Consider the following 13,264-nt stretch of genomic DNA (forward strand, 5'->3'; position numbering starts at 1 on the left):
AGGAAAAAAAAGCTTGAGACCCTGATACACTTGTGGCCTTCATGCCAGCCTGAACTACCCCATCTTCAGAGATAACTTATGTGAGACTAAGTCCCTTGAATTTAAGCCACTCTAAGTGTGATCTCTTACCCTTAACCAACATGACTGATGCCAATATAAATTGCTACTTTGGGGGGGTCTGGCTGGCTTGGTCGATAGAGTATGTGACTTTTTTTGAAGTTTATTTTGAGTGCGGTGCAGAGAGAGGGAGAGAGAGAATCTCAAGAAGGCTCCACAGTCAGCACAAAGCCTGTTGTGGGCTTGAACCCACAAACTATGAGATCATGATCTGAGCCGAAATGAAGATTTGGACACTTAACTGACTAAGCCACCCAGACACCCCTATAGTATGTGACTCGATTTCGGGTCCCACACTGGGCATAGAGCTTGCTTTAAAAGTAAATAACATAAATTGACAGTCATCAAAAAGAAATTCTAATATATATGAAAGTTCCATTCATTCCTAATGTAGATGCACATTAACAATAGTGAAGTATTTTTCACCTATAAAATTGGAAACTTTAAAAAATTAGAAATCACTATGTTGGCAAAATGAGGAACACTTAGTATTTTGCTATTGAGAATATAATTTGATAAAATGTGTAGGGAGAGCAATCTAGAAAATACCAAAATTGCAAATGCATTTACTCATTCTACATCTAAGAATTTGTCTTCTGGTATATTTATTTATCAAGTGTAAAATGACAGTACCATATTCATTGCAGTATTATTTACAATAGGAAAATATTGGAAACAACCTAAATGTCCATCAATAGGAAACTGTTGAATTATAGTAAATTTACTATAATATCAGACTACTACATAACCATGAAAAGAATGGGGAAGTCTTTTATACATGGATATGGGAACATCTCTGAGATATACCATTAAATGAAAAAGATAAGGTAGAGTATGCTACTGGTTAGGAAAAAGTCAGTAGGGGAAAGACTACATATAGTACATCGATAGCATGTATATATAGCTCTCTAGAAGGATGTATAAGAAATAGAATGTTAGGGGCGCCTGGGTGGCGCAGTCAGTTAAGCGTCCGACTTCAGCCAGGTCACGATCTCGCGGTCCGGGAGTTCGAGCCCCGCGTCAGGCTCTGGGCTGATGGCTCAGAGCTTGGAGCCTGTTTCCGATTCTGTGTCTCCCTCTCTCTCTGCCCCTCCCCCGTTCATGCTCTGTCTCTCTCTGTCCCAAAAATAAATAAATGTTGAAAAAAAAAATTAAAAAAAAAAATAGAATGTTGGTTGCCTTCACCATTGAAGATGGGACTTATGCTAACTTATAGTAAGTCTCTCAGAAAGATACAAGAAACTGAAACTCCAGTCTTCAATGGAAACCATATACAGTTGACCCTGAACAACACAGGTGGGAACTGTGCACGTCCACTTATACACAGATTTTTCTCAATAAATACAGTATAATAGTATGAACGTATTTTTCTTCCTTATGATTTTTTTAATGTTTATTTTTTAGAGAGAGAGAGAGACAGAGTGCAAGTGGGGAAGGGGCAAAGAGAGAGGGAGACAGAATCTGAAGCAAGCTCCAGGCTCTGAGCTGTCAGCACAGAGCTTTACGCAGGGTTCGAGCTCACGAACTACGAGATCCTGACCTGAGCTGTACTGAGCCACTTAACCAACTGAGCCACCCAGGTGCCCCATCTTCCTTGTGATTTTCTTAATGTTTTCTCTAGCTTACTTTATTGTAAGAATGCAATATATAACACATGACATACAAAATATGTGTTAATTACCTACATTATCAGTAAGGCTCTGGTCAACAAGCTACTTAGTACTTAAGTTTGGAGGGATTCAAAATTTTTGACTGCATGGGGCACCGGTGACCTAACCCCTATGTTGGTCAGGGTCAACTGTATTTGGAAAAGAGAATGAAGAAGGGCAGAGACAAACATTAAAAATTTTTTAGGAAAATGAGATCTTTGAAATTAAGTTGGAAAGCAAAAGGATACCCACTTTAGTGAGAATGATTCACCATGTTACTGCTGAGTTCAAGACCAGACAGAAAAATTATCTCATTGAGAGAGAGCCATTCCACATTCCACTCCTGTTCAGAGCACATTGTCTTTAAGACCCAGTATAGCCCAGAGGTTGATTTTCCACAAAGAACTGACTTTTATTCCTCTGCTGTTATTTTGAGAAAGTGAGAACCAGTGGACTTGTTTTATGGTACAATGGATACCATGAAAAAGACCTAACAAAATAAGTTGGATATACAACTAAGTCATTGATTAGATTCCACCGGGGTTTCCGCATGTATTTCCAAGATACAGAACTAGCACACTTGCTGTGGTGCAAAACAAAGGGAAAGTCTCAACAAAAGACAAATGCTATGGTGCAGGCTTCCAGACTTTGATTTTCTCTAAGGATAAGTCTGAAACAAGGCAGGACTTATGCAGGTGGTGGTCTTGGTATGAAAACTGCCACAGGAGTCCTTAGCAGTTCTAGACAGGCATACTACCTACACATAATGGAAATAGATTCAGACATTCAACATGTCGCTCATCATCCAGGTGGTTCAAGATGAGAGAGCAAGAGTAATGATTATCTGCTTGGCAAACTTGAACTCACAGACCTCACCCACTCCTCTTGGATCATGCAGAATCAAGAGGCCTCTAGCCTTAATCCTCTCAGAGGAGCTGCTACCGGCAAGAGGATGAGTAGCAAAAAAAGCCCCACCAAGACCTGCCTCCCAGAGCAGAAGGTGTTTGATCAAGTAAGATGTAAGATTCACAGTCCTTGCTGACACTATAGCTATATAGGTTTTCTCCAGCTCTTTCTGCAGATTTTCAACTTTACCTTTCAAGGAATTCAATTCTTTTTGAAGGTGGAGCCTCTGAAAGACCCATTATTGAAGGAGATCAGTCTGCCACACCCAGCTGGCCATTAAATCACAGGACCTCATAGCTGAAATGTTTCTAATGGCAGCTGTAAAGTTACATTTGAACTGTTATTTAAGTGTTTGGCTGTTCCGAATATATATATATATATATATATATAATATATAAATATAATATACTACATATATTTTATATATCTAATATATATATATGATAAAATATATATTATATAATATATATGATAAACTTTATCAGTATATATTTTCTAGATCCACACTAATAGGACTTATGCTCCAGAAAGTGATGGAAAGTTTTACAGTTTTTTATCTGCACTGTCCAATATGGTAGCCACTAGCCACTTGTGGCTATTGATCCCTTCAAAAGTGGCTACTGTGAGGAATTGAATCTCTAATTTGATTTAATTTTAACTAGTTAAAATTTAAATTTAAGTAGCCACGTGTGGCTAGTGGCTACCATATTAGTGCAGTTTAAGACAGTAACTATTTTTAAATGTTCCGACCAAAAACAAAATGTAAAAGCAAACAATGTGGCATTGCTACCCTGTATCCGACTTCTCATTTGGAGGCACCAATTTATAAGTTAAGGATCACAGAACTGGATTCTAACAAAGAAACTTTCCCAAGATACGTGAAAACATCTTAACTTTGGGCAACAGAGACTATTCTTTTAATTTTCAGTAATTTCTGGGGGGGTTTTGGGCTGGTGGGGGTTCGGAGCTGATGGCCAAGATGATAGGGAAAAATCTGTTATAAGATGGCTGACAGGACTGATAGGGAATTTCCAGTCCCCCGACAGAAGACTTCCCTTCCAGGTTCTTCTTCCTACTCTGCTTGCCTCACGGGCCAAATTACTACTAATGCGGAATGCGGAAGTAACACACTATAAATTTTTCCCTCTGCTTACACTCACTCGCTCGATCTCTCTCGCTCGGGGCTCAGACCTCTGGAGACTGATCTCCTCTGAGCCCGCCGGTGTGAAACAAGCCGCCTGCCTTCCAAGATCTCCGAGTGCTGCTTGGTTCTTCTGCCTGGTGATCCAGACCAGGTTCCATAGCAAAGAAAGAATTCTTGAAGATGTCTCTGGTGCAAAAAGGTGATTTTATTAAAGCACAAGCACAGGACCGCTGGGCAGAAAGAGCTACACTGGAGTTGTGAAGAGTGATTAGTTATAAACTACGGAGTGGGGGGGGGGGGGTGGAATAAAGTCCTGAGGAGGTTTCTTAAAGGGATTTCCATATGCTAAAGACTCACAGATTACTGGAGGTCTAGCTATGGTCAAGATGAGGTTGTTTTTCCCTCTAGCAAAGCATTAACATTAAGACAGTAGGGAGTTCCTGGACATTATTAGGCTATTGATAAGACTGTCCTTTTCTTGTAATTTTACCAAGATATTTGTAAACTGATGGAGACTTTTATCAGTTTAACCACTTATTTTCTGTCCTTTCCTTTGTTTTGGGGCAGCCAGGAGTGTCTGAGGAATATCACACACATCCCACCTGGGGAGGGGGGTTGCTAGGTAGGGCTTGACCCTCCGCTTGCCTTATGGTCCCTCATCAGTTATTTCCCCCTTTTGCCCCCCCAAAAGTAGACGAAGTAAGAAGTTAAAGAAGAGAATTAGGAGATCCTACTAAAACTCTTTTTTTAATGTTTATTTATTTATTGTGCACACATACACACACACAAACAGGGGAGGGGTAGAAGGAAAGGGAGAGAATCCAAGCAGGTTCTGTGCTGTCAGCGCAGAACCTGGCTTGGGCCTCGATCCCACGAACCATGAGATCATGACCTGAGCCGAAATCAAGAGTCAGTTGCTTGACTAACTTAGGCACCCAGGCACCCCCCCCCTACTGAAGCTTTTTGGTGTGGCAGAAAGGACCAGTGCCTTCGATACAAGCAGAGATCCTGTCATCCTTCAAAGGGCAGGCCTCGTCTCCTCTAAGCCTGTCTTGATTTTAACATTCACCTTGATCTTGAGCCCACTAAGGGTCCCCAGAATGAACACATGACTCTCAAAGCTGCTAAGATGATGATCAGATGATCTGCCTACTGGGAACTTAATGAACATTTTCTCAGCGGATTGAGGTTGGGGTTTATAGAGGGGAAAAAAATGGAATTGTAGCCCCTCCAATTAAACATGAAATGACACCTGTGGAACAAAGGCCATGCTTGTTATTCCCCAGGCCCTGGAGCAAGGTCAGTTCAAGTGAAGGCCAGTGCCTTATCTTTCCAATCACATCTAGTTCATTTCTTTTGCCAGAGAAAATTGAAAGCTTAATGGAATTACCTTTTCCCTTTTTTTAAGCACTCGAGGGTGCTACAAGGCATAAAGCAAAAACGTCCTTTTGAGTAAAACCAATTTCCTTATAAATTATATCACAAAAGCACATTCAATAAACTCCCTAAAGGCAGAAACAAAGTCATGAAGACTGAGGCCCCACTGCCAGCTCACTCCTTAATACAAGTTAATTCAGCCATGGCCTGCGGTCTTGATTGGTTTTTTTTCCTTTCACTAAGGTTTAGTAAGAGGTTCTGTTAAGAACTGATTCTGGATCGGGAACCTTAGTTCTGGGGGGAGGGGAGATTCTGTGGGTATCTGGACGATACCAGACGCCAGCATCACCATGTCTTGTGGGTCCTGTGTGTGAAACAGCTGCTGGCTTTAAATTACTTCATATTGAATAAGGCCACGTTGGTTCTTGAAGCCCTCTGTGTGTCAGCAAGCCCTCTTCCTCAACCAGGAAGCCCAAGAGTTGAAACCTGAAGTACACAAGACTGCTTAACGCATGCTCTAAATACAACATACTGTGTTTATTTCTTATTGCACTTTCCTGTGGCATTGATAAAGGTGTTTGTAGTGACTAGAACATTCCAACCGCCAGGCCAGAAAAGCCCTCTGATAACAACAGAATGCTGTAAGACCACACCCCACACATCCCCTCCCCTGCCTATGATCACACACTGAACATATATGGACCCCCACCCACAATCAGACGTTCTCTGCCTGCTCTCCTGCATGTACCCCTCACCCGCAATCTCTCCCTGTAGAACTCTAGGTGTCTATCTTGTGGGCAGAGCCTGTCACCTCCCCGAACTGCTGGCACCTGAGGTAAATTTCTCGCTTTTCTTTTCCAACCCTCCTCTCTTGAGTTATTGGCTTCTCCTGGGACCAATTTATCTGAGTTTGTCCGGCAGGAGTGTTGGCAAACCCAACTGTGCTCTCGATTTGCCTAGCCCCTTGTCCCAAAGGGGATTCCCAGGAGGGAGCAGTCAGCCCCTGCACTGCACCAGGGCTTCCCTTCAATTCCTGAGTTAAGGGCTGTGATAGATCCGTAACATGTGGACAGTAAGTAAAGATGGACATAGAGGGTAATTTAAGAGACATAGTGCTCAAAGGAGGCTCATATATTATATTGGTCCCGTGGTACTCAAGCAGCCAAGTCTTTATACAATAGCCACCTGCAAGGACGCCAAGTCTGAGGTAAGGAGTAAGGAATTGTTCCTCTGTTCCTGTCTGCAGAGGAAGAGCTGGGCTCTTGAAGATGTGAAGAAACACGACAAACCGCCTGCTTGCTCTGGCTCCCGCCCCCATGGCAGTAGGGCGGTCCCCCATTTAGTGCCACTGCATGTTGTACTGGGTAGCAATTGTGGGATTGCTATGATGTGGTGATGGGTGCAGAAATCCAAGCTGGGCTGGAATGTCACCCTTCACGCTAAACTGTTCTTTTCCTGTGATTTCTTTACCCACTGACACAGATGTGTGGGATTGGCATGTTATCAGTCAGCCCCTGGAAGAAAACTGACGTGGGTGAAGCTTTCAAGAGGGTATCTCAAAAGAAATGCTTCCCATAAGCAAAGCTGTAATAATCTCTCCCACCATTTAAATTCACCCAGTGGCTCAGGCCTGAAGAAAGCAGACGCAAAACTTTTAAAATCAGAATCTTGCCCTCTGATCCTGAACAATTCTTTATGCCAGAGAATGCATTTATTTTCTTTTCTTAAAAAAAAAAAAAATCCTATGGTTTGGATTATTTCTCTCTTACCTCACTGTCTCTGTTTCTCTTCTTGTGTCTCCATCTCTGCCTGTTTATCCCTGTCCCCCCAACCCCTCACTCTCTCTTTAGAGTAGGTGTTGGGTGATGAAGCTTGGTGTCTGATGTGATGTTCCATATACTTAACTACTCCTCTTAAATTCCCATCTGAAAACCCATTGAGGGTTGTTGTTGTCGTTGCCTTTTCTCTCTCCTTAGTTTTAGTTGTATTAAGTCATTTTCAGGGTACTGGGATATAATAAAAGACAACACAGCTGAATCAAAAGGGGGAAGAAGACTTCAATGATTCCATCTGGATTCAGATTCTCAAGGAGCTGAAATGTATTTGTTATTTGCCTGAATTTCATACACTTATGCCCCACTATGTTTCAAAACCAATTATATTATTTTATTGAGTGGGTTCTCACAACCCACCGTGTGTTTAGCTAAAACAATCATTGTGACAGATACAGAAGAAATACTTTTTTTATACTGCAAATGTTTGGAGGTACCTTACAACAACATATACAATAAAAATGGCAAAAAAAATGCAAATAGGTAAAATGTGTGATTAGGGAAAACAAATAGGATAGCAAGAGGAGGGGATAATTAGAAGAAATGGGGGTGCCTGGCTGGCTCAATCAGTGGAGCATGCAACTCCTGATCTCAGGGTTGTGAGTTTGAGTCCCATGGTGGGTGTAGAGATTATTTAAAATAGAAGAAGAGAAAGGAGAAGGAGAAGGAGAAGGGGGGGAGGTGGTGGAGGGGAGGGGGAGGAAGAGAGAGAGGGGAAGGAGGAGGGAGAAGGGGAGGGGGGGGGAGGAGAAGAAGAAGAAGAGGAGGAGGAGGAGAGGAAGAAGAAATAAAAGACACTGTCCTTGCCCTTGAGATTACAGTCTGGTGGGGGAGAAAACACAAACTGAAAATTGTAATGAGAAGAAGGCAGTGCATCATTATAATAACTAAGATTACAAATGCAGTATGAGCTCAGAGGAGAGGGAGGCCACGGAAGGCAGGAATAAGGTTTAGATAAAAAGGTGATAGGACCTGGACACTGAAGAGTGGAGAGATTTTGAATAGGTGTCAGGGAAAGCAAAGGACCTACAAGGGAGGAGACCTTCAGCAAAAGGGCTCAGCAGCAGACATCAGGCAGGCATATTTGTAGGGAGATGGAAAACCCATGACTAATACAGAAAATGTGCAGTTTATAGTTAGCTTATGGCCAAATGCTAGCAAGTCATGAAAGCCAAAAAGAAGTATTTACCTTGATGCTGCTAAAGGTTTCCTAATATGGAAGTGGCGTGGAAAAAAGATGCGACCCCAACCGTCTGTAAGATCAGGGTTATGGAGATAAGCAGGGGGGGTCAAGGGAGAACATGAGGAGATAGGGAACTATACCTTGAGGGGCAGGGGGCAGAGGGAATGAGGAGAAAAATCAAGCCAGAAGAGACATTTTGGAAAAAAGAGCCAATAGGAATTAATGGCTGAATGAATATAGGAAATGGAGGAGATGAAACAAAAAACACTAAAGATTTATATCACAGTGACTGTGGCAGTGGCCTTTGGAAGGGACTCAGAGGTCAGATAGGAAGAGCATTTCCAGGCAAAAGGGAAAGTTTTATTTTAGGACTGTTGACTTGAAATAACGTCAGGAGTTTAAACTGTAAATGTCGGGGCGCCTGGGTGGCTCAGTCGGTTGGGCGTCCGACTTCAACTCAGGTCACGATCTCGCTGTCCGTGGGTTCGTGCCCCACGTCGGGCTCTGGGCTGATGGCTCAGAGCCTGGAGCCTGCTTCCGATTCTGTCTCCCTCTCTCTCTGCTCCTCCCCTGTTCATGCTCTGTCTCTCTCTGTCTCAAAAATAAATAAACGTTAAACTGTAAATGTCATGTAGATAGCTGAAGACATGAAATTTCAGTTCACCTGGGGTGACAGTGAGAAAAATATCAATGGGGTGATTTTGAACCCCTTCAAGAAAAAGCAGCATGGGTGATGGATAAGTCCAGGGCCAAAGGCAGCAGTTTGGAAAGGCACATTGCACAGCATTTCTTACTGGTAACACAGTCAGGAAGAGAGGGTCAGGATAAGTCCCACTTCAGAGAAGCCAAGAGAGCAGTTTCCAGAAGCAGAGGTCAACAGTATGTCCCACAGCAGAGAGGAGCAAGAAAGAATTTGTATTTCCCGATCTCTTCTCATTGTCGCTGACAACTGAATCCCCAAGTGGGATGTTACATTAGACATTCTGAGAGATTCTGCTCAGAGAACCAACCCAAGGAACTCTTGGCAGAAATCCTGACCCCTTTCCCTCCTCAGCTAATATATATATATATATATATATATATATATATATATATATAGAAAGCTATTGCTCTTCAGGAAGCAAATGCAAAGATCGTGTAGACCCAGTCAGAGTTGAAATAAAATTTTGGTGTTCTCACTATAATGTAATTGTGCAGTAATGTATAAATCCTGCTGGCAGATCATATGGGGATTGACATATAAAAAGGATGTCTTTAAAATCATATAAAAGTCTCATTGAACACAGCATGATATTTGATATATAAATATGGCAGTGTTTTCCTTATATTGGTTTTTCTTGTATAAAATAAGAACAGATCGTTTATGAGAAGTCACATATCCCCCTTGCTAACTGTGCCGTTCATGCAATTGTGTACAGAGAACCCACATGCCTGATATGAGTAACAACTTTGGCAAGTGCTTGCTGCTGCGAACACTTACAAGCATCTCCATTTGCTATTTGGATTCACATCTTGACTGGTCGTTCCCTTTATGTGATTTTTTTCCCCCCATCTCTAATCATTTTCTCTGCTTCTTATATTACACTGCTCACTCTGGGCATATGGCCACGGAGACGGAAGAAACACACATTGTTGTTGATTCTGCAGTGCTTGTAATGTCTGTTAACTCTGCTGGTGATTTCTCAAGAGCGAGAACATGGGGTGACTTTGAAAAATGTTTCCTTCCTGGTAGGACAAAATGGAGAAGTATCCAGAATTGTTTGTTTCCTCCTTGCAGAAAGGAAACATCATGAAAGCCAGACAACTCTTTGCTGATCCTTCAAGACAGCTAGTCCAGACAGTGGATTCTGGTTCCTCAAGTTGCAAAGCACGTTCCCTTTGATAATGCTGTGGGACCAAAACTGCCCTCACAGGGCTGGCTTCTGCGTGGCTGGGCAACCTGGAGGAGCTGTCATCTGATACGACTCAAGATTCTCCCCAGTGACCTGGGCTTGTACATACTCTCCTTGTTCCTTCTGTCCGGGTTGGTAGGTTATCACACGTAACCCTGAAGGGACCGTCAGGTGTCACAGGGTACCAATCTGCGCTGCGAGGCACTTGCAGAGTGGAGCTGGAAAGCACGGTCTTGTTGCAAACTCGAGCCCTTCAGGGCTCGCCTCGGTTCCTCTGCTTGTAGGTAAATAACTGCCACCTGTCTGTGCGGAAAGCTGCTGAAGAAAGCTATGGTATCGTGATTTATAATAAGAAGTATATATTTGGTTTTCATCCCCTTTTCTGGCACAGACCTCTTGGAATTTCCTACCTGTTGAGAGCAACAAAGGTGCCTCTTGTTATGCTAATGAGATGACTTTCTAAAGCACCTGAGAATGCTGATCTTCAGAGGAGCCAATAGTGTGCTTAGAGGGCTGCAATTTCACCCCACTCTCCACACCCAGCCTCCTGAGCAACCAGAGGGGCTAGAGGTTGAATCAATCACTAACGAATGAGTTCATCAATCGTGTAATGAAGCTTCTGTAAAAACCCAAAAGAAACGGACAGGGTTAGGAGAGCCTCTGGATTGGTGAACACACAAATATCTGGGGGGGAGAGTGGTGTGCCTGGAGAGGGCATGGAAGGAAGTTCCACATGACCTGCCCCATACCTTGCCCTATGCATCTCTTCCATCTGGCTCCCTGAAAGATGTCCTCTTAATAATCCAGTGATCTGGTAAGTAAAATGTTTCTCTGTGTGCTTTGAGCCTCTCTAGCAAATTAATCAAACATGAGGGTGAGGTCATTAGAACCCTCAATAGGTAGCCAGTCAGAAGCATGGGTAACAGCCCAAGTCTGAAGTCATGGTGACGATGGGGGCTGCCTGGGGAGGGCGGTCTTGTGGGACAGAGCCTTAACCTGTGGGATCTGACACTATCTCTAGGTAGTTACTGTCAGAATTGAGTTGGATTCTTGGATGCCCTACTGGTGTCTGAGAATTGCTGGTGTCTGAGAAGCCCCTGCCCCACCTTGGAATTCGGTGCAGGAACCTAGTTTAGAGACCCACCTGGAGACTCTCTCTTTAGTGATTACTCATTATGAGAACAATTTAGGGTGCCTGGATGGCTCAGTCGGTTAAGCGTCCAACTTCAGCTCAGGTCACGATCTCGTGGCTTGTGAGTTCAAGACTTGCATTGGGCTCTCTGCTGTCAGTGGCTTCCGATCCTCTGTCCCTCTTTCTCTGCTCCTCCCCCACTCATGCATGTGCATGTGCACTCTCTCTCTCAAAAATAAATAAACATTAAAAAAAAAAAAAGAATGCAAGTTAAACAGGGCACCTGCCTGGCTCAGTCAGTAGGGCATGTGACTCTTGATCTCAGGGCTGGGTCATGAGTTGGAGGCCCATGTTGGGTGTATAGGTTACTTACAAAAATAAAACAAAGAATGCAAGTTAAATATTCTCTAGGGAATGCAAGCTGGTGCAGCCACTCTGGAAAACAGTATGGAGGTTCCTCAAAAAACTAAAAATATAACTACCCTATGACCCAGGAATTACACTACTAGGTTTTTATCCAAGGGATACAGGTGTGCTGTTTCGAAGGGACACATGCACCCCCATGTTTACAGCAGCACTATCAACAATAGCCAAAGTATGGAAAGAGCCCAAATATCCATTGATGGATGAATGGATACAGAAGATGTGGTATATATATACAATGGAGTATTACTCGGCAATCAAAAAGAATGAAATCTTGCCATTTGCAACTACGTGGATGGAACTGGAGGGTATTATGCTAAGTGAAACTAGTGAGAGAAAGACAAAAATCATATGGCCTCACTCATATGAGGACTTTAAGAGACAAAACAGATGAACATAAGGGAAGGGAAATAAAAATAATATAAAAACAGGGAGGGGGACAAAGCATAAGAGACTCAAAAATATGGAGAACAAACAGAAGATTCCTAGAGGGGGTGTGGGAGGGGGATGGGCTAAATGAGTAAAGGACATTAAGGAATCTACTCCTGAAATCATTGTTGCACTATGTGCTAACTAATTTGGATGTAAATTAAGAAAATAAAATAAAATAAAAGATTCTTTAAGCATTTCTCCTGTTTCTTGCAGTACTCTTTGAAAGGGGCTAGTTGCTCTGGTATCAGGTTGTCTCCTCTACAATGTGCAGCCTTTTCATATGTTCGGTAATTTTTTTTTTCTGTTGTGATTTTGCTTATTCTTAAAGAGGGAAGTCTACATGTATCCAGTAATGGGAATTAAGATGTGTTCTTTTAGAATGGTGTGGATTCAACTGCAAACCTTTGGGAGAAGGGAAATGTTTAGATTTATTGTAGTTTTTCTTTGACATCTTACAGATAAGGATGAGAATAGGTGGAGGGTTGTTGGCACCAAAGGCAGTATCTTTTGGGCCTGAAGATTTCTTGGAGAAATAACATGACCCATTCTGTCCCCAGAGAGCAAGCGTTGAAGAGCTTCCCATAATGGCAAAGAATTCAGATGTCAGTCTTCCCGAAATGTTCCACCCCCTTCTTTCCTACCCATCCATGAGTTTCCTAGTAGCTTGGATGTGGAGGTGGGTCCAGATGGACTTGATTCCATGTCAGTAAGTGATTAGGGTGGAGAGGAGTTGATGGCTGAACAGAGCTTGGTGTTGGCAATTCATGTCCAGAGCCCAGGATGAATCCCTGAACTGACCTAGTGGCCGAGGGTGTTTAGTATCTGCTGTAGAAATTAATTCAAGTTTGTACCCCATCTCTTCAGTCTTACTGGCCAAAGGCCTTCAGGTTAAAGATGTTCCACATTACCTTCATCTCATTGTAGGGGGGATCTGAGCCAGGGTCTGGGATTTTCTGTCAAACCCCTTCAATTTCTTACCAGCTCGTGGATATTGGGTGGCAGAGGGTAGTGGTGGACACAGCTAAGCAGTTGGGAAAGGTTGGGTTTACTCAGTAGAGGGGGACGGAGTAGGGATCCAATCTTTTCCTTAATTTTGTATCCTGTGCCCCTGGTGTTCCATCTGGGCTAGAGCAAAACCCTTTTGTAACTGACTCCTTAGAACTGGGCTTGTTTGTGA

Source organism: Prionailurus bengalensis, chromosome B1, assembly GCF_016509475.1.
Source record: "Prionailurus bengalensis isolate Pbe53 chromosome B1, Fcat_Pben_1.1_paternal_pri, whole genome shotgun sequence".
Classification (NCBI taxonomy): Eukaryota; Metazoa; Chordata; class Mammalia; order Carnivora; family Felidae; genus Prionailurus; species Prionailurus bengalensis.